At 42.5% G+C, this 23,366-nt stretch overlaps 1 protein-coding gene across 3 annotated transcripts in view; it reads right to left on the reverse strand.

Annotated features, from left to right (window-relative positions):
• LOC139544574 (nuclear receptor subfamily 6 group A member 1-A-like) overlaps nucleotides 1-23,366 on the reverse strand; it is a 181,930-nt gene that overhangs the window by 157,681 nt on the left and 883 nt on the right. The gene's annotated exons all lie outside the window — the stretch shown is intronic.

Here is a 23,366-nt window from a genome sequence, read left to right on the forward strand (position 1 = left end):
TTTTGACTTAAACTGCTTCAAGACCTATGGCAAGACTTGAAAATGGCTGTCTAGCAATGATCCACAACCAACTTGACCGAGCTTGAACATTTTCAAAATAATACAAATTGGCAAATATTGCACAATCCAGGTGTGGAAAGCGCTCACACAAAAAGACTCAGCTGTAATCGCTGCCAAAAGGTGTTTCTAACATGTATCGACACGAAGGGGGTGAATACTTATCAAACAACATACACTGAGTCTACAAAACATTAGGAACACCTGCTCTTCCATGAAATAGACTGACCAGGTGAATCCAGGTGAAAGCTGTGATCCCTTATTGATGTCACTTGTTAAATCCACTTCAAATCAGTGTAGATTAAGAGGAGGAGTCAGGTTAAATAAGGATTTTTAAGCCTTGAGATAATTGAGACATGGATTGTGTATGTGTACCATTCAGAGGGTGACTGAGCAAGACAAAAGATGTAAGTGCCTTTGAACGGGGTATGGTAGTAGGTACCAGGTGTAATGGTTTGTGTCAAGAACTGCAACGCTGCTGGGTTTTTCACACCTCACAGTTTCCAGTGTGTATCAAGAATGGTCCACCATCCAAAGGACATCCAGCCAATTTGACACAACTGTGGGAAGCATTGGAGTCAACGTCAGCCAGCTTTCGACACCTTGTAGAGTCCTTGCCCCGACAGATTGAGGCTGTTCTGAGAGGTAAAGGGGGGGGTTCTTAATATTTTGTATACTCAGTGTAAATGAGTGTTTAATTTTTCATTCATCTTTAGAAAATGTCAGAATTTTTCTTCCACTTTGACACAAGTATTTTGTGTAGATTGTCAACCAAACATTTTTTTTTAATTCATTGTAGTCCCACGTGGTAAGAGACAAAATGTGAAGAAATCCAAGAGGGGTGAATACTTATGTCCCTGTGTGTGTGTGTGTGTGTGTGTGGTGTGTGTGTGTGGTGTGTGGTGTGCGTGTCGGGCCAATCCAATGTACACCCGCGGCATTCCACAACCAGGTCTGACCACTGCAGACTACAGAGGACAATACTCCATCATGCACTCCACCCTCCTGTCCACCCTGTGTTTATAACAACCCCAAGGTGAAGGCGCGTTTTGAAAATAATAAAAATGGGCAAATGTTGCACAATCCAGGTGTGCAAAGCTCTTAGAGACTTACCCAGAAAGACTCACAGCTGTAATCGCTGCCAAAGGTGTTTCTAACATGTATTGACTCAGGGTGTGAATACTTTTCTAATCAACATATATTAGTGTATTATTTTTCATTAATCTTTTTTAAAAATGTTGTAATTCTTTATTCCACTTTGACACTAGAGTATTTTGTGTAGAATGTTGACAAAAAAAATTACAATTTAATCCATTTTAATCCTACTTGGTAACACAATACAATATGAAGAAATCCATACTTATGATAGGCACTGTAGGTGGGTTCAGAATGGATTTCACTCTCAAAAGGGACCAGTTGTCGTTGTTGAAATTCGACTTTGTAATGTGAGGAAACTGGAATGTCAAGCTTCACCATAGTGCTTACTACTAAAGGGAAATGCCGGGGAGCAAAATGGTTGACAGTTTTGTACGGCACAATGGGCAGTGCTCTGATGTAATCCTAGCTTCTGTAACCCTACTTCTTTATTATGTCACAGCGTAAACAAAGTGCCAGGTTTGACCGGAGGATTATTATCATTAACAGCTAGCGGCAATTTAGAGAGCCGTTTCTGTGGTAAACTTAACTCGGCGGTACCCTAAGTGATAAGCATATAACGATATCATTGATACGGATTGGGATCTGGTTCAAATGTTAAAGATGTGAGTGCATCGGTCCGCAGGACTCCAAACCAATCCAAAAGTAGCATGAATCGGTTCAGAGAAACAATTAAAATGTTACAAAGTGCCGGGTCGCTAACATTTTTACTCATACAACTTTCTTTCTAACTTCTGTAAATACCTTACTTCTTTTGTGACTCAACTGGTCATACACCCAATACACCCCAGGGTTGTTTCATTGGTTGAAGCTTCTATACATCCACAGCTTATTTTTTTCCCCCTGTGCCACTAAATATTGTGCAAAAGTATGTGGACACCCCTTCAAATGAGTGAATTAGGCTATTTCAGCCACACCTGTTGCTGACAGGTGTATAAAATTGATCACACAGCCATGCAATATTCATAGACAAACACTGGTAGCAGAATGGCCCATACTGAAGAGCTCAGTGACTTTCAACGTGGCACTGTCATAGGATGCCACCTTTCCAACAAGTCAGTTTGTCAAATTTCTGCCTCTTCCAACTGTAAGTGCAGTTATTGTGAAATGGAAACGTCTAGGAGCAACAATGGCTCAGCCGCGAAGTGGTAGGCCACACAAGCTCACAGAACGGGACCAAGAGTGCTGAAGCACATAGAGCTTAAAAATCTTCTGTCCTCAGTTGCAACACTTACTACCGAGTTCCAAACTGCCTCTGGAAGCAACGTCAACACAAGAACTGTTCGTCGGGAGCTTCATGAAATGGGTTTCCATGGCCGAGCAGATGCACACAAGCCTAAGATCACCATGCGCAAGGCCAAGTGTCAGCTGGAGTGGTGTAAAGCTCGCCGCCATTGGATTCTAGAGCAGTGGAAACGCGTTCTCTGGAGTGATGAATCACGCTTCACCATCTGGCAGTCCGACGGACTAATCTGGGTTTGCATAGTGCCAACTGTAAAGTTTGGTGGAGGAGGAATAATGGCCCGGGGCTGTTTTTCATGGTTTGAGCGAGGGAGATCTTAACACTACAGCATACAATGTCATTCTAGACAATTCTGTGCTTCCAACATTGTGGCAACAGTTTGGGGAAAGCCCTTTCCTATTTCAGCATGGCAATGCTCCTGTGCACAAAGCAAAGTCCAAAGTTCCGGACCGTGGACCATCGCAGGAGGTTCCGGACCGTGGACCGCCACAGGAGGTTCCGGACCGTGGACCGTCGTAGGAGGTTCCGGACTGGGAACCGTCACCGGAAGCTCTGGACTGGGAACCGTCGCCGGAAGCTCTGGACTGGTGACACGCACTTCAGGGCGCGTGCGAGGAGCAGGCACAGAACGTACCAGACTGGGGAGGCGCACTGGAGGCCTAGTGCGTGGAGCCGGCACAGGTGGTACCGGACTGGGGACACACACTTCAGGGAGAGTGCGAGGAGGAGACACAGGACGTACCGGACTGGGGAGGCGCACTGGAGGCCAGATACGTGGAGCCGGCCCAGATTTTACCGGACTGATGACACCTTCCTCCAAACGCCTGCGTTGCCGCATACTCCTAGCCAACTCCATTCTCCGGTATCCCTCCTCACACTGTTCCAACGAATCCCAGGCGGGCTCTGGTAATCTCCTTGGGTCGACCGACCACCTCTCTATCCCCTCCCAGGTGGTCTCTGGCTCTCTCTGTTCACTCTCCTCCAATTTCTCTATCTTCTCCCAGATGGGCTCTGGTTCCCTCCTCGGCTCCGCCGACCACCCCGTGTGCCCACCCCCAAAATTTGGGGGGGGGGGGGGCTGTCCTTTGGGCTTCCATTGTGGCCGCGAACCCCGGCGCTCTCCTTGCATCTGCCGCCGAGGAAGGCGATCCTGTCCTGCCAGGATTTCCTCCCAAGTCCAGGATCCCTTCCCATCCAAGATCTCCTCCCAAGTCCAGGATACATTCTCCTCCTGGGCACGCTGCTTGGTCCTGGTGTGGTGGGATCTTCTGTCACGATCGTCGTTGTAAGCATACTCGGACCAAAGCGCAGCGTGATCTGGGTTCCACATATTTATTCCATGAAACGCACAAAAACAATAAAGAATAAACGACACGTGAAGCTATGGAGTGTTCACAGGCAACTACACATAAACAAGATCCCACAAAAAAAACAGTGGGGAAATGGCTGTCTAAATATGATCCCCAATCAGAGACAATGCTAAACAGCTGCCTCTGATTGGGAACCATACCAGGCCAACATAGAAATAAAACAACCTAGATTACCCACCCTAGTCACAAACCGACCTAACCAAAATAGAGAATAAAAAGACTCTCTATGGTCAGGGCTTGACAAGTAGGCTTGATTAGCAACAATGACAAGACAGCCTACAGGGAAGAGGTGAGAGCTCTGGGAGTGTGGTGCTGGAAAAATAACCTCTCACTCAACATCAACAAAACAAAGGAGATGATCGTGGACTTCAGGAAACAGCAGAGGGAGCACCCTCCTATCCATATCGACAACAGTGGAGAAGGTGGAAAGTTCCTAGGCGTACACATCACTGACGATCTGAAATGGTCCACCCACACAGACAGTGTGGTGAAGAAGGTGCAACAGCGCCTCTTCAACCTCGAGGCAAAAAAATGTTTTTTTAAATGTGGCTTCACACCTAAAACCCTCACAAACTTCTACAGATGCACAATAGAGAGCATCCCGTCAGGCTGTATCACTGCCTGGTACGGCAACTGCACCGCTCGCAACCGCAGGGCTCTCCAGAGGGTGGTGCGGGTCTGCCCAACGCATCACCGGGGGCAAACTATTCTTAATTCCATCCCTTTACTTTGATGAAACAATTATGTATACTTCTGGCCCTTCTTTGGACACCGTGTTAACAAACCTCCAAACTAGCTTCAACGCGATACAACACTCCTTCCGTGGCCTCCAACTGCTCTTAAATGCTAGTAAAACAAAATGCATGCTCTTCAACCGATCGCTGCCCGCACCCGCCCGCCCGACTAGCATCACTACTCTGGACGGTTTTGACTTAGAATATGTGGACAACTATAAATACCTGGGTGTCTGGCTAGACTGTAAACTCTCCTTCCAGACTCACATTAAGCATCTCCAATCCAAAGTTAAATCTAGAATTGGCTTCCTATTTCGCAACAAAGCCTCCTACTGCCAAACTTACCCTTGTAAAACTGACTATCCTACCGATCCTTGACTTCGGCGATGTCATTTACAAAATAGCCTCCAACACTCTACTTAGCAAATTGCATGCAGTCTATCACAGTGCCATCTGTTTTGTCACCAAAGCCCCATATACTACCCACCATTGTGACTTGTACGCTCTCGTTGGCTGGTCCTCGCTACATATTCGTCCCCAAACCCACTGGCTCCAGGTCATCTATAAGTCTTTGCTAGGTAAAGCCCCGCCTTATCTCAGCTCACTGGTCACCATAGCAACACCCACCCGTAGCACGCGCTCCAGCAGGTATATTTCACTGGTCATCCCCAAAGCCAGCACCTCCTTTGGCCACCTTTCCTTCCAGTTCTTTGCTGCCAATGACTGGCACCAATTGCAAAAAATACATTTTAAAAATCCACAAAACAAATCACTGAAGTTGGAGACTTATATCTCCCTCACTAACTTTAAGCGTCAGCTGTCACAACAGCTTACCGATCGTTGCAGCTGTACACAGCCCATCTGTAAATAGCCCATCCAACCAACTACCTACCTCATCCCCATATTTTGTTTTAGTTTTTCTGCTCTTTTGCACACCAGTATTTCTACTTGCACATCCTTATCTGCACATACTGTATGTCACTCGTGTAAATTGCTAAATTGTAATTACTTCGCCACTATTGGCCTATATATTGCCTTACTTCCTTACTTAATTTGCACACACTGTATACAGATTTTTCTACTGTATTATTGACTGTACGTTTGTTTATCCCATGTGTAACTCTGTGTTGTTGTTTTTGTCGCACTGCTTTGCTTTATCTTGGCCAGGTCGCAGTTGTAAATGAGAACTTGTTCTCAACTGGCCTACCTGGTTAAATAAAGGTGAAATTTAAAAATAAAAATAAATAGATTTGTGTGTTGTGTCTATGTTGTGAAATTGTTAGATATTACTGCACTGTTTGAAACACAAGAATTTCACAACACCCGCAATAATATCTGCTAAACACGTGTATGTGACCAATAAAATGTGAAAACCACCCTTGGGGTGGTTGGGGAGCCCTGCTGTATCGTATCAAAGCACATTTATCTAGATGCATATTGAATCATCTTTGAAAAAAAGGGAAGATGCACACCCCTAGTAAGTGATAAACTAATAATGTAAGCAATTTTGTAAACAGAGCAACAAAAACGGAACAAAACTGTTAACTTTGAGCATTTTACGATGGTCGATCTCTGCAAGTTGTGTAAAGCACTCTGATGTAACCCTAGCCTCTGTAGCTTCAAACAAACAACTCTCACTGTGACTCCACCACAGACTGGATTGGGATATGCTGTCAATCAAGCTCTGTCTGTCATCGTCAATCTATACCTGAAATGGCTGCTAAATGTTGTGAAAGAGCCCTATTCTGAGAGTGCTACCCAGTGGTCACTTTCCTGACCCCCCTCCAGATGACCTTTTACCCCTGGTCACTGAAGGCCAGTGTCCAGTCTTTCTCCCTAGGGCTCAATCTTTACCATCAGACAGCCTTCTGTCATTGCCAAACACACACACACACGCACGCACGCACGCACACACACAAGTTCATAACTAGAGCAGTGTGGCATGTCACTTGTCTCCCAGAGTGAAAGAAGTGGGTTGATAGCTATTTTCTCTCTATCTGACTTTTTTGGATAGAGTCCAGGCATGCTCCTCTCTCCCCCTCCACACATTCCCTTTGCTACCCACGGAAAAGGAGAGGTACCTGTGAAAGTGATTATGTCAGTCATAAGAAGTGTCAATGGTCATTTTTTCCCCCTTACAAAACACACACCTCCAGAAGGTCAAGCCTTGGTCAGCGGCAGGCGGGTAGGGGGGGGTTGGCGTTTATGACGTGGTCAGAGGCAATCGGGGAAGGGAGTTGGCGTTTATTACGTGGGGAAGGGCCTGGGGAGGGTGATGTTATTCCACCACAATGCTGAGTGACAAGCTCAAAGGGACATCTTCCCTTTCAACATAAAAGGGCGGAGATTTACGAGCTAGATACCAGGCCTGGCCAGTGTATACCATAGGGCTGATGGGATGACTGATGCCCGAGAGGCTATCCCCCACCAATACTGATCAAACCTTGATATGAATACAAAGGGACTGGGGAATGGAACGATGTAACAGGCTGTGATACAGAGTTAGAGCACATACTGAGGAATAAAACACAGATTGGAATGAGAGGCAAGATTGGGTTTACCTAGGGGGGTGGGGTATATTGTCTTGTATTGCTTTATTTGATCAGTATATTGTTATAAACGATATTGCAACTGTATGAAAGAAAAACGTTTTTCCCCCATTTGGAAAAATCTAAAATCGTTGGAATTCCAACCAAAATCAAGGTAGACTTGGAGCTGCTAGACTAACTTGCAATCCACAGCAAGTCATTCGGAAAAATGGTCAGTTTGTGTTGGAATCCTAACATTCCTGGGGGATTCCAGTTAGAATGCCCATTGAGTGTGTTTTTTTGCTGTTGACTGTGACCTTTCCCCCTTGCTCACCATCTGAGGTTGCCATTTTAGGATTGGCTAAGAAGAATAGAGCAACTTAGCCTGTCCACTAAATCTTTGGTGAAACGTCACCACTCAAAACACCATGACTCCAAGTCAAAACCTGTCACACAATCAATCATGTAGTACTCCTAACTCCATCTAATGGCCTAAACTCACCAAAAGCAAGTGTGTGAGGTGTGTCTGATTTATTCTAGAATGCATTGTCTTGAAAAGTAAAGACCCAACCGAAGCAGGGCGAACGGGTTGTCCGCTTTGACAGCTCGCTCAATTAGAACGTCTCTCTATTTTTATTGGCGCTGTAGTGACACATTTTTCACTTTTTTTTTTTAGCAGATTTTACTTGGAAGAGGTAGCTAAGGGTTGAGGTGTTACCATATTTACACCAATTCATCAGCAAAGATAATTGGAGATATGGACTATCCCGCTACAGTCACTACTCTGCCTGTCCCATCCTTTCCACCCGCCTCGCTCTGCTTGCTCTGCCCGCCCGCTTCTGTTGAGTTTTTTGCTTAAGAGTCCGGACGTGACATCTATTTTTGAAATCTTGGAAGCCATTATCATAACTAAACTCTCCTTGCTTCCCAAGCTACCTCTCTCTCAGCTGGTTGGGTTCCATTCTGTTTGCAATTCAGTTAATTCAAGACATGAACTAAAGTACATTTTTAGCCTGTGTGAGGATTTGATCAATTCATGAATTGAAGTTCAATTCACTTCCTTGATTGACTCAATATAGGTAATTTTCTCATTGTAAACTGGAAACATTATATACCCAGATAACAACCAACTGGTCTCTTGTTACAATCAGATAAAACCAGCTTTTTGTGACAAGATCAAGACGTCATGGGAAAGACATATGTTGGACATATAAGTAGATTATAACCAACTGGTCTCTTGTTATAACCAGATAAAAACCAGCTTTTTGTTACTTATTTCTCTCAAATTTTGTGCACAAATTTGTTTACATCCCTGTTAGAGAGCATTTCTCCTTTGCCAAGATAACCCATCCACCTGACAGGTGTGGCAGATCAAGAAGCTGATTAAACAGCATGATAATTACACAGGTGCACCTTGTGCTGGGGACAACAAAAGGCCACTAACATTTGCAGTTTTGTCACACAATACAACGCCATGGAAGTCTCAGGTTTTGAGGGAGCATGCAATTGGCATGCTGACTGCAGGAATGTCCACCAGAGCTGTTGCCAGAAAATGTTATATTAATTTCTCTACCATAAGCCGCCTCCAACTTTATTTTGGAGAATATGGCAGTGCGTCCAATCGGCCTCACAACCGCAGACCACGTGTAACCACGCCAGCCAAGACCTCCACAGCCGGCTTCTTCACTTGCAGGATCATCTGAGACCAGCCACCCGTACAGCTGATGAAACGGATAAGTATTTCTGTCCGTAATAAAGCCCTTTTGTGGTGAAAAAACCCATTCTGATTGTCTGGGCCTGGCTCCCTAATGGGTGGGTCTATGCCCTCCCAAGCCCACCTATGGCTGTGCCCCTGACCAATCAAGTGAAATCTATAGATTAGGGACTAAATCATTTATTTCAATTGACTGATTTCCTTATATGAACTATTACTCAGTAAAATCGTTGAAATTATTGCGTTTATTTTTTTTTCGGTATAGATTACTAGCAGATAAAACCAGCTTTATGTGACAAGATCAAGACATCATGGGAAAGACTTATTTTGGTCTCCTGGTTGGAGATCAAGAGCAGTCTTCCCAGTTCGCCAACACAGAAGTTCTTAAATGCTGTGGTGCCTCTCACCTTCAGCATCCAAGGTTGCAAGACCCCTTTACAGTTCAAGTCGCTGAGGAACAGAGGTTTGACAGTTCAAGTCGCTGAGGAACAGAGGTTTGACAGTTCAAGTCGCTGAGGAACAGAGGTTTGACAGTTCAAGTCGCTGAGGAACAGAGGTTTGACAGTTCAAGTCGCTGAGGAACAGAGGTTTGACAGTTCAAGTCGCTGAGGAACAGAGGTTTGACAGTTCAAGTCGCTGAGGAACAGAGGTTTGACAGTTCAAGTCGCTGAGGAACAGAGGTTTGACAGTTCAAGTCGCTGAGGAACAGATGTTTGACAGTTCAAGTCGCTGAGGAACAGAGGTTTGACAGTTCAAGTCGCTGAGGAACAGAGGTTTGACAGTTCAAGTCGCTGAGGAACAGAGGTTTGACAGTTCAAGTCGCTGAGGAACAGAGGTTTGACAGTTCAAGTCGCTGAGGAACAGAGGTTTGACAGTTCAAGTCGCTGAGGAACAGAGGTTTGACAGTTCAAGTCGCTGAGGAACAGAGGTTTGACAGTTCAAGTCGCTGAGGAACAGAGGTTTGACAGTTCAAGTCGCTGAGGAACAGAGGTTTGACAGTTCAAGTCGCTGAGGAACAGAGGTTTGACAGTTCAAGTCGCTGAGGAACAGAGGTTTAACAGTTCAAGTCGCTGAGGAACAGAGGTTTGACAGTTCAAGTCGCTGAGGAACAGAGGTTTGACAGTTCAAGTCGCTGAGGAACAGAGGTTTGACAGTTCAAGTCGCTGAGGAACAGAGGTTTGACAGTTCAAGTCGCTGAGGAACAGAGGTTTGACAGTTCAAGTCGCTGAGGAACAGAGGTTTGACAGTTCAAGTCGCTGAGGAACAGAGGTTTGACAGTTCAAGTCGCTGAGGAACAGAGGTTTTACAGTTCAAGTGGCTTTACAGCCATAGAGGAAGAGAGTTCCCGTCCCTCAGCATTTTATTGTGATTAAAAAAAGAAGAGCCAGAAGACTATTTGCCGATGCCCCAAAGGACATTGTCGTTATTAGTAGCCAAGTTCATTGTTTAATGAGGACCCGCAAAACACCTCCCTCTAGCCAAAATTAGCATAGAGTCAGAGGGGGGATTTATGGCCCAGTTGTTGAAAATCCCAGAGCCCTGACAAAAGGTGCAGCTAGGGATTTCTCTGCCTATTGTTACTGTACCAACTGACAATGGCGTTCTACAGTAACACAACACAGTTTTAGTGTTGTGTACAAAAACATTAAAAACACCCACTCATTCCAAAACATGGACTGACCAGGTGAAAGCTATGATCCTTTATTGATGTCACTTGTTAAATCCACTTCAATCAGTGTAGATGAAGGAGAGGAGACGGGTTAAAGAAGGATTTTTAAGCCTTGAGTCATGGATTGTGTATGAGTACCATTCAGAGGGTGACAAGACAAAAGATTGAAGTGCCTTTGAATGGAAGGTGTATATCTCATTTATCACCTTCAATCCCTCCTTCTCCAAAGAAATGACAAGCCGTGGTGCTTCTTTCTCTGTCACTGACACAAAACCATTTAAAGACAACCGATCGATAGTTCAGATGTTTTTTGGGGGGGGATTGACATTTTCAAATGGTCTTAAGTTTACTATTAATTTGTTTCTTTGAAAGGCTGCTTAAAAAGCATACCTACTTTGTTTTGTGTAGGCCTACGGTTGTTCAGGATTTGGGAAAACGCAATTGTAAAACCGAAATTCTCTATGCCACAAAAAATGTCATAGTAATTTGTCTGTTCTATACTTTACATTTCTACCTGCAACACTGTTAAACAATATTTTACATGTACACGCCTCACATCAATACACTTCACAGTCAGTCAGAGTAGAGGATGTGGGTACCATAAAGCAGACAAGCACTCTACAAAGCCAATGAGGTCCACTCCTTAGCATTATTGGTAGTTTAACAATTGAGCTCCATCCATTCTATATGGGTCTGTTTTTTTCTGGGTCAAAATTGGGCTTAGGTGGTGGGGTTGGAGGGGGCATGGCTGTGGGAATGACCACTGGTGCGGTCGCTGACCGGAAATATTATTGGCCCTCCTGTTGGCCGCAATGACGAAATGTTGCTGTTTAAAAGCTAATTTCCAGCAATTCTACACATTTGCCATGTGGTCGGAGAGAAAAGTGCCGTTTTAAAGCTACTTTACTTGAAGCCACGCTCAAGGTCCTGAACGATATCATAACCACCATCAATAAAAGACAGTACTGTGCAGCCGTCTTCATTGACCTGGCCAAGGCTTTCGACTCTGTCAATCATCGTATTCTAATCGGCAGACTCAACAGCCTTGGTTTCTCTAATGACTGCCTCGCCTGGTTCACTAACTACTTCTAAGATAGAGTTCAGTGTGTCAAATCGGAGGGCCTGTTGTCCGGACCACTGGCAGTCTCTATGGGTGTGCCACAGGGTTCAATTCTCAGGCCGACTCTTTTCTCTGTATATATCAATGATGTCCCTCTTGCGGCGGGTGATTCTTTGATCCACCTCTACGCAGACAACACCATTATGTATACATCTGGCCCTTCTTTGGACACTGTGTTAACAAACCTCCAAACGAGCATCAACGCCATACAACACTCCTTCCGTGGCCTCCAACTGCTCTTAAATGCTAGTAAAACAAAATGCATGCTCTTCAATCGATAGCTGCCCACACCTGCACGCCCGACTAGCATCACTACCCTGGATGGTTCTGACTTAGAATATGTGGACAACCAATAAATACCTAGGTGTCTGGCTAGACTGTAAACTCTCCTTCCAGACTCACATTAAGCATCTCCATTCCAAAGTTAAATCTAGAATTGGCTTCCTATTTCGCAACAAAGCCTCCAAAGCCTCCTGCTGCCAAACTTACCCTCGTAAAACTGACTATCCTACCGATCCTTGACTTCGGCGATGTTATTTACAAAATAGCCTCCAACACTCTACTCAGCAAATTGGATGCAGTCTATCACAGTGCCATCTGTTTTGTCACCAAAGCCCCATATACTACCCACCACTGCGACCTGTATGCTCTCGTTGGCTAGTCCTCGCGACATATTCGTCGCCAAACCCACTGGCTCCTGGTCATCTATATCTCTTTGCTAGGTATAGCTCCGCCTTATCTCAGCTCACTGGTCACTATAGCAACACCCACCCGTAGCACGCGCTCCAGCAGGTATATTTCACTGGTCATCCCAAAAGCCAACACCTACTTTGGCCGCCTTTCCTTACAGTTCTTTGCTGCCAATGACTGGAACGAATTGCAAAAAATACATTTAAAAAACCCCCCCCAAAAAAAATCACTGAAGTTGGAGACTTATATCTCCCTCACTAACTTTAAGCGTCAGCTGTCACAACAGCTTACTGATCGCTGCAGCTGTACACAGCCCATCTGTAAATAGCCCATCCAACCAGCCATCTACCTCATCCCCATAATTGTTTGTTTTTCTGCACACCAGTATTTCTACTTGCACATCCTCATCTGCACATATATCACTCCAGTGTAAATTGCTAAATTGTAATTACTTCGCCACTATTGGCCTATTTATTGCCTTACCGCCTTACTTCATTTGCACACACTGTATACAGATGTTTCTATTGTGTTATTGACTGTGTTTGTTCATCCCATGTGTAACTCTGTGTTGTTGTTTTTGTCACACTGCTTTGCTTTATCTTGGCCAGGTCTCAGTTGTAAATGAGAACATGTTCTCAACTGGCCTACCAGGTGAAATAAAGGTGAAATAAAATAAAATAAACTTAAATTCTACATATTTTGCCATGGCTTATGCTAGCCGAGTGACTCAAACATAAAATTCAAAGGAGCCCAATACAATGACAAAAATACTGCGGAATACAACATTTTTGGAATTTTAGATTTCCCTGACTGTATAGCTTTTATATTGGTGATTGTTGGTTCTCAAAAATGATCTTATTTAAAAAATTATATTGGTCCATTATCTTTTCAACATACTTTATATCTGATTTTAGTTGTTTAAGTTTCCACTGAAAAAAAATGTTACATTCCAAAAAGTATTAATTTTTATTGTTGGGACATAGCCGGACCGAAAAAACACTTTTCTTTACAGAAAGAAACCCTGGAGTTCCGTCCATTCTATATGGGTCTGAATGGAGTTCCATCCATTCTATACAGCTCTGAATAGAATTCCATCCATCCTACATGGGTCTGAATAGCATTCACTGCTAAAACATATCGTAGCACGGACATAAAGCAACCTTCAAGACAAGGCCAAAGTCAAATAGGTTGGATGATCATGTAAATGCTGTTGCTCGATACGTGCCCCCTATGACCGCTTTGCTGTGCTATCTGAGGGGTCAAGCAGGGGTGGGAGGTCAAGGCTGCGGCTTGCACACACTGGTATGCACAGGGGGGATATCCAGAACTGGAGAGAGAGTTTCCAATAGCAACACCATTAGAGGGTCCAGGACGCCATTCAGCTGTTGTTGACCTGATGAAAGGCCAACTCGCTGAGGTAGGAGGTGGATTGTGTGTGTGTGTCTCACTTGTCATGTTCATGTCCATAAGGAGCTGTAGACCTTGGGCCGCTAGAGAAGGTAATATATAGATTTAATTGCACAGCATTGTTAATGGGCATCTCAACCATTTACACTACCGTTCAAAAGATTGGGGTCACTTAGAAATGTCCTTGTTTTTGAAATAAAAGTACATTATTTGTCCATTAATATAACATCAAATTGATTAGAAATACAGTGTAGACATTGTTAATGTTGTAAATGACTATTGTAGCTGGAAACAGGTGATTTTTTATGGAATATCTACATAGGCCATTATCAGCAACCATCACTCCTGTGTTCCAATGGCATGTTGTGTTAGCTAATCCAAGTTTATCATTTTAAAAAGGCTAATTGATCATTAGAAAACACTTTTGCAATTATGTTAACACAGCTGAAAACTGTTGTTCTGATTAAAAAAGCAATAAAACTGGCCTTCTTTAGACTAGTTGAGTATCTGGAGCATCAGCATTTGTGGGTTTGATTAAAGGCTCAAAATGGCCAGAAACAAAGAAACTCATCAGTCTATTCTTGTTCTGAGAAATGAAGGCTATTCCATGTGAGAAATTGCCAAGAAACTGAAGATCTCACACAACGCTGTGTACTACTCCCTTCACAGAACAGCGCAAACTGGCCCTAACCAGAATAGAAAGGAGTGGGAGGCCCCGGTGCACAACTGAGCAAGAGGACAAGAACATTAGAGTATCTAGTTTGAGAAACAGACGCCTCACAAATCCTCAACTGGCAGCTTCATTAAATAGTACCCGCAAAACACCAGTTTCAACAGTGAAGAGGTGACTCCGGGATGCTGGCCTTCTAGGCAGAGTTGCAAAGAAAAAGCCATATCTCAGACTGGCCAATAAAAATTAAATATTAAGATGGGCAAAAGAACAGACACTGGACAGAGGAACTCTGCCTAGAAGGCCAGCATCCCGGAGTCGCCTCTTCACTGTTGACGTTGAGACTGGTGTTTTGTGGGTACTGCATGAATGAAAATGGACTGAAACAGGGGACCTCCAGGACAAATAAGAAACAATTTTTGTTTTCTATTGCGTCCCCTAATGAACACAATGCTGAAAAAGCAAAGCACATTATCTACTCTTGGCATCAGATGAAAACACAAAGACACTCTGGCAGGACACCTTCTAATCTATGCGATCTCATGGCAGTGATCAAATATTTGACTCCACAAAATATAATTCTACTAGAAGCTGTTAGACGATAAAATAAAGTTCTACTAGAAAACGGGTTGACAAAGCCATTTGTTTGCGAAACAAATAACATTTTCTGGAGGAGAAAAGCTGCAAGTTCATAGACAAAGAGAAAGTGAAAGGATATGAATTGCAACATGCATGAATGAAAAGTCATTGATGAAAAGTTATGGATGAATAATGGTCAGTGTGAATGATCATTTTAAATTCAAGTCATTATGAAAACACTGCTCATGACGCCATCATGGTTAAAAATGACCTAAGTTAAATAAAGGGGGAACAGACTTCACGCAGCGATCTGTGACATAGATAGATTATAAGACAGTGGGTGTGTGCGTGCATGCGGAGTCGCTGCCATAGCAGTAGCATGCTGAAGTGTGATTGACCAGATCTAAGCTACTCCTCACAATGCAGACAGAGGAAAACCTCTCTCTCTCCTCCCTAAAATAGACTGCTTCCCCCGTACTGTATGCCTCTATCATTGTTCAGAAAGCCTCAACAGGATTGATGAGGGGAGAGGGGGCGAAATGGAGAATAGAGAACCCCCTCTATGTCATTCCACCCCCGTGGCCTCAACAGTTGAACAACTATTTCCCAGAGGGGGGAGAGAGATCAACATGTCCCTGCAGTCGCCACACACACACACACACACACACACACACACACACACACACACACACACACACACACACACACACACACACACACACACACACACACACACACACACACACACACACACACACACACACACACACACACACACACACACACACACACACACAGCGAGAGAGAGGGAGAGACTTGCCGGCTACATCTCAAACATCTGCCAGGCTTTTTCCTCCAGGCTAGCACACAGAGACACACGCACAACGACCACACAGCGAGAGATACATAGAGTGTCACATTATATCCTTGACCTATCAGATATAGCAGGAGCAGGACTGAACACACATATTGAGAGAGAAACACACACACACACACCACACACAGACGAGAGAGAGAGATTCCTACAAGAGATCCATGCATCATTGTTCAGCTCTATTTCCTTGGCTGATCAGTAGTTTAAAGTGGGGAACTTGCTCCACAGTCAGTGTATAATTTACCATACCAGAAGCTAAAACAATGATTAAGAAAATGTAAACATGTTACATTCAAATTACAAAGCTTAAACATGCAGAGTTTGAATTGTTGATGTTCGATTTTGTTATGAGTCATGATCATGTAATGTGACTTCAATGTCCAACAAAAAAGGATTCTGAAAAATTAGTCAAATAATACATGAGGTACAGGAGTTAACGCGAGGGCAGAGAATTCCCCCGAAAACAACCATTTACCTCAAATTAGTAAGAGACAATATAAAATGTTTCAATTAGGAAAATGACTACACATTTGTACAGAGCATAAATAATAACCTACACTCATGGTAAGAAAATAGTAGGCTAGCATTCAATCATATACACTAAAATCTTAATTAGAAAAACATTTTAGTGGTCGGTCCATATGAAGAGAGAGACGTTTTGTTATTTATATGTATGCATTTTATTTACATTTGCACATTTTATTTTAACAGTTGGATCACATACATTTATGCTCTAAATAAACCATATTAAACTATTCCAATAGCCGTGTCTTTTCATAAAAATTATTTAACAGTTTTCTCTGAAAATATCAATATTGACATGTCCCACATAACATTTGTCCAAATTTTTAACTCACTTAACCCCAAGATTTTCACAAGTTTTCACCATCATTGTAAAGTATTGGTTAATTTGTTGCTTTGGGAAAGTAGTTCCTGGAGATCTTTGATTAGTGATTAATTTACATTTGACCCTCAGGTTTATGGTCAACCCTGTAAAGTGAACGTAACTCTCATTTTAATATGGTAAAACTACTCCTTTTTAAATGATTAAAAAACTGTACGTGTCGAGGATAAAATGTCAACCCAGTTATCAATAGAAAGATAGGCTCAAAATGTTTTTATTTTTTGTTAATGACTCGTGACTGCCGGTGTGGCGGTAATACTGTCACCGTAACAGCCCTAGTCATGAAGAGCACATGTTCAACTTTGTTAACAAACATGTTTTGCCATCTCAAGATTCAATTAAGAAAAAAATACTATACACAGGTTTGACAATTACATGTTAAATCAGCCATAAACTCTTGCCTAGTTAAAGGTTAAATAAAACTCCCCTTGTGACAGGGGGAATGGAAGCTTGTTGTGTGCAACAGGAAGAGGTTAACGCAGTCAAATTCCACATGACCGTTTAGTCATGGTAATAAGGCTTCTCCATGCTTTGATGCTGCTGATGGTCATTAGTAGCCTACCAAACTTGCTAACTGCCTGGTACTCAGCACTCTACTGTCCCTCTAATCACTCTGACATCAATGAAAATGTAATCGGAAATCAAATCAAACACTTCATGAGAGCCCATGAGATCATGTTGTGCAACATTTCTATAGAATATGCAATTGCGTGAGAAAACAGTGATGGCCTCTACTAAAAAGATAAACCCACCAGCTTTCTATAGGCTAGGCCTAATATATCTACTTCTCAACTTTCCTAATATTAAGCACATTGCTTCGCTTTACAACAGGAGTATAGCCTACCTGGCTGGCATGAAAATTCACCAAGGGAAAAGCGATAGCATGTCTTTTTCCCCCTGCCCCCATTTCGAGAAAGATGCATGATAATGGCCCATTCTAAATCAAAACTCATTTCACACATACAGTACCAGTCAAAAGTTTGGACACACCTACTCAGTTAAAGGTTTTTCTTTATTTTTACTATTTTCTACATTGTAGAATAATAGTCAAGATATCAAAACTATGAACTAACACATATGGAATCATGTAGTAACCAAAAAATTGTTAAACAAATAAAAATATTTTATATTTGAGATTCTTAAAAAAGTAGCCACCCTTTGCATTGATGACAGCTTTGCACACTCTTGGCATTCTCTCAACCAGCTTCGTGAGGTAGTCACGTGGAATGCATTTCAATTAACAGGTATGCCTTGTTGTAAGTTAATTTGTGGAATTTCTTTCCTTCTTAATGCATTTGAGCCAATCAGTTGTGTTGTGACAAGGTAGGGGTAGTATACAGAAGAAAGCCCTATTTGGTAAAAGACCAAGTCCATATTATGGCAAGAACAGCTTAAATAAGCAAAAAGAAACGACAGTCCATCATTACTTTAAGATATCAAGTAATTTCTTCAATAACTTTCTTCAAGTACAGTCGCAAAAACCATCAAGCGCTATGATGAAAATGGCTCTCAAGAGGACCACAGGAAACAAAGACCCAGAGTTACAACTGCTGCAGAGGATAACTTCATTAGAGTTAACTACACCTCAGAAATTGCAGACCAAATAAATGCTTCACAGAGTTCAAGTAACAGACATCTCAACATCAACTGTTCACAGGAGACTGTGTATCAGGCCTTCATGGTCAAATTTCTGCAAAGAAATCACTACTAAAGGACACCAATAAGAAAAAGAAACTTGCTTGGACCGGTGGACATTAGACTGGTGGATATCTGTCCTTTGGTCTGACGAGTCCAAATTTGAGATTTTTGGTTACAACCGCTGTGTCTTTGTAAAACACAGAGTAGGTGAACAGATTATCTCTGCATGTGTGGTCCCCAACGTGAAGCACGGAGGAGGAGGAGGTGTGATGGTGCTTTGCTGGTGACACTGTCAGTGACTTATTTTGAATTCAAGGTACACTTAACCAGCATGGCTACCACAGCATTCTGCAGCGATACACCATCCCATCTGGCTTGCGCTTATTGGGACTATCAATTTTTCAACAGGACAATGACCCAACACACCTCCAGGCTGTGTAAGGGCTATTTGACCAAGAAGGAGAGTGATGGAGTGCTGCATCAGATGACCTGGCCTCAAACCAATTGCTGTGGTAGCAATTTGCTTACCGCCCCAATAGATCCACAGTTGATGCAATCACCACCACACTGCCCTGTCCGATCTGGACAAGAGGAATACCTATGTAAGAATGCTGTTCATTGACTATAGCTCAGCATTCAACGCCATAGTACCCTCCAAGCTCATAATCAAGATCGAGACCCTGGGTCTGAACCCCGCCCTGTGCAACTGGGTCCTGGACTTCCTGACGGGTTGCCCCCAGGTGGTGAAGATAGGAAACAACACCTCTTCGCTGATCCTCAACACTGGGGCCCCACAAGGATGCGTGCTCAGTTCCCTCCTATACTACCTGTTCACCCATGACTGCGTGGCCAAGCACACATCCAACTCAATCATCAAGTTTGCAGACGACACGACAGTAGTGGGCTTGATTACCAACAACAATGAGACAGCCTACAGGGAGGAGGTGAGGGCTCTGGGGGAGTGGTGCCAGGAAAATAACCTCTCACTCAATGTCAACAAAACAAAGGAGCTGATCGTGGACTTCAGGAAACAGCAGAGGGAGCACCCCCCATCCACATCGATGGGACCGCAGTGGAGAAGGTGGAAAGCTTCAAGTTCCTCAGTGTACACATCACTGACAAACAAATGGTCCACCCACACAGACAGTGTTGTGAAGAAGGCGCAACAGTGCCTCTTCAACTTCGAGGCCAAAAAATTTGGCTTCACACCTAAAACTCTCTCAAACTTTTACAGATGCACAAATGAGAGCATCCTGTCAGGCTGTATCACAGCCTGGTACGGCAACTGCACCGCCTACAACCGCAAAGCTCTCCAGAGGATGGTGTGGTCTGACCAACGCATTACCGGGATCAAACTTCCCACCCTCCTGGACACCTACAGCACTCGATGCCATAGGAAGGCCAAAAAGATCATCAAGAACATCAACCACCTGAGCCACTGCCTGTTATCCCGCCTATCATCCAGAAGGCGAGGTCAGTACAGGTGCATCAAAGCAGGGACCGAGAGACTGAAAAATAGCTTCTATCTCAAGGCCATCAGACTGCTAAACAGCCATCACTAGCACATCATAGGCAGCTGCCTATAGACAGATTAGGAATCACTGGCCACTTTTAGAAATTGATCACTAGCCACTTTAATAAATGCTGCGTATCTAGAGTTACTCATCTCAGATGTATAAACTTCACTCCACACTATTCTACAGTATCTTAGGCACGTTTCAATTGTGTTTACATATTGCATCACCCATTTCATATGTATATACTGTATTGCATTCTATACTGCACCACTGACTGTTAACAGCCATCTCCAGCACATCAGAGGCTGTTGCCTATATACCTAGATTAGGAATCACTGGCCAGCTCCAGGAAATGAAACAGTAGCCACTTTAATAATGTCTCCGTATCTTGCATTACTCATCTCATCTGTGAAAACTGTACTCTACGGTATCTCTGTACTCTACGGTATCTTAGTCACTTTAATTGTGTGTAAATATTGCATCATCCATCTCATATGCATGTACTGTATTCTATACTATGCCACTGTATCTTAATCCAATGCCACTCTGACATATATGTATATTCTTAATCCATTCCTTACTTAGATGTACGTGTATATGTTGTGAAACTGTTAGATATTACTTGTTAGAATTTACTGCACTGTCGGAGCTATACGCACCAGCATTTCGCTACACCTGCAATAACATCTGCTAAACACGTGTATGTGACCAATAAAATTTGATTTGAATGTAGATGGTTTGGGATGAGTTGGACCGCAGAGTGAAGGAAAAGCATCCAACAAGTGCTCAGCATATGTGGGAAATCATTCAAGAATGTTGGAAAAGCATTCCAGGTGAAGCTGGTTGAGAGAATGCCAAGAGGCTGCAAAGCTGTCAAGGCAAAGGGTGGCTACTTTGAAGAATCTCAAATATAAAATATATTTAGATCTGTTTAACACTTTTTTGGTTACTACCTGATTCCATGTGTTATTTCATAGTTTTGATGTCTTCACTGTTATTCTACAATGTATAAAATAGTACAAATAAAAGAAAAATCCTTGAATGAGTAGGTGTGTCCAAACTTTTGACTGGTACTGTTTATTATTCAGTATATGTAAAGACAACATTAAACTAAGAATAGTCTGATGGGGTGACAATTTTAGCCTTTCACTTGTGAATTATGTATTATCACCTGTGAATGATGCCCAGCGGGTGCAGTATTGGAAGAACAGCACGTCTTTTTTTTGCGACTTTTCAAATCATAGTCACACACTTCATGTAGACTGATAAGGTTTGTATCACAACTAAAGTGGCCAAAAAACGAAATAACACAATTCGCTTTACAACCAGTGTAGAGCCTAACCGGCATACATAGGCGACGCGTGAGTTTAAAGTTAGGTTTAGATCATTTTCACCATAAAAATGTACCTTTATAATAAAGCATTACATGCGTAATGGCATTTGCGGTCACTTCTGAGAATGGTGTTTTCCTGCTAATTGATTGCATTTTTTTTTTTTTACATCTGCGCTTATAGCCTACTGCCGTGTGCGCATTGCTGCACTTATAATGTGATGAAATAACATTTTTATAAACTATTAAGCTAAGCCAAACGATCAGCCTCATTGCTTTAAAAGGTTTTTTGATGCTATTGGTTGTATTCAATTGGGATCTATCGCATCCCACAACTGTCCCAGACTATGTTTGGAATATTTATTTCTCGCACAGAATATGTCAACTTTTGTACTATGGGGGATAGTAGATTGACATAGGCTAGTGCTTTTGCTGTTCGTTAGACCTACTCATCTTGTTGGCTGAAGAAACGTGAACGTGGACAGTTCTTTAGCATCTTTAATATGCGCCTCGGAATTCGATAAGAAGGAAGGACACAGTTGCGTCCCTGATGTGTCTGTCTTCAATTGTAGCCTACTTCAGATGCCTTTGAGAAGGACCCGATCACGTGACAGGCATTGGCTAATAACAATTGAGATATCTGAGACAGCTATGTGAGTGAGAGGTGCTTCAGAGCACGGCAATTGGCAGCCGGGAGAAGGGAATTAATATTATTATATTCAGCCTAAGGTCACAACGGCCACTTTGGCAGCAAAACGCATGGATTTTTTTAGGGGGCATTACGGCCACACAAGGGGGATGCCACCGGGAAATTTGAGGCCTGGTGAGAATATTATCAAGTCCTCGTCAAATTGTGAATGAGAGACTGATGAAGTGTGTGCAGCAACTTTTTTTTAAAATCATCACTGGAGTCGCATCATGCAGCCTTAGAATGTTTTAAAAATCAAAACATATAGCCCAACGTTTATATCACAACTACATTTGCATAAATAACTAAATTAAGCATATAGGAGGACCTGTTTCTTTGTTAACCAATCAACACAGAATAGCCACATGTGCGTACTCCCTCGCAAATCGTTTGAGGAAAATATCCTTTCTATTTAATCTTCAATTGTATTGTTCATTCTTAAAATAACACCACGGAATTCTTAGCAAATCTTGTCTGCTAAATGAACTCATGTAGCCCACAGCCATAAGGCATAGCCAAACGTAAGGACATCTCAGAGTATGCATTTCTGTTCTTTTGAAATAGACTACATTTTCTTAATATCATGTTTCTTTAGAGCTGTCTAAAATAAATAATAAATGTATTGTGATGTATATGCTATATTAAATTGATGTAGACTTTTTTTATGTAGATGTTCCAAAGGTCTGCATCAGTGGCTTGCAGACTATGTGTGGAAGCCAGGACATGCTCAACATGTTTATGTTAATTAACGGTCAATTACCGTAAGACTGGCAATTATTTTCACAGTCCTATTCATGACAGAATGTTAACATTTGGTGAATTTATTTATTCATTTTTAAATTACACTTCCTAAAATGCACTCTATTTGTAGAATGACACAAACATAATTTGTTTTCAGCAGCTGTAGCCCTCCTACTGGTTGGTCTATCTTACAGAAATAAACTAGAAAAACAAGTTATTTTTGAGGCTTTGATCTGCAGGTTACATCTGGTAACACCACAATTGAGAGACATGTCCTTGTAGCTTGAGGGCAATTCCACATTAACACTGTCATGCTTAGAGAGATTTTTCACTTTAAAATGTTTGTCAAACTAAAATCAATGATTGCAAAGTTAAACAAACCATAACTCTATGCACAAGGACTAAAACTCTTCCAAACACCTTTACTTTTAGAATGGTGCGGATGCAAAGTTTCGCCATAGAATGACGGCTTGTGCTGCCATTCTGTTACCAAACTTTGCATCTGCAATGTTCTTAAAGTAAAAATGTTTTTGTAAAATGTTCAAAGTAGTCCTTGTGCATAGTATTGTATGGTTTAACTTTGCAATCATTGGTTTTTGTTTGACATACATTTTAAAAGTGAAACATCTGTCTCAGCGTCACTCTGTTACCATGGAATTGCCCTTAGTTAACATTAAATGCCTACAATACCATTTAATTGTAATAGAGACATCCAAAATGCATACAAAGAATGTGTCA

The sequence above is a fragment of the Salvelinus alpinus genome, chromosome 18, assembly GCF_045679555.1.
Source record: "Salvelinus alpinus chromosome 18, SLU_Salpinus.1, whole genome shotgun sequence".
In the NCBI taxonomy this organism is placed as follows: Eukaryota; Metazoa; Chordata; class Actinopteri; order Salmoniformes; family Salmonidae; genus Salvelinus; species Salvelinus alpinus.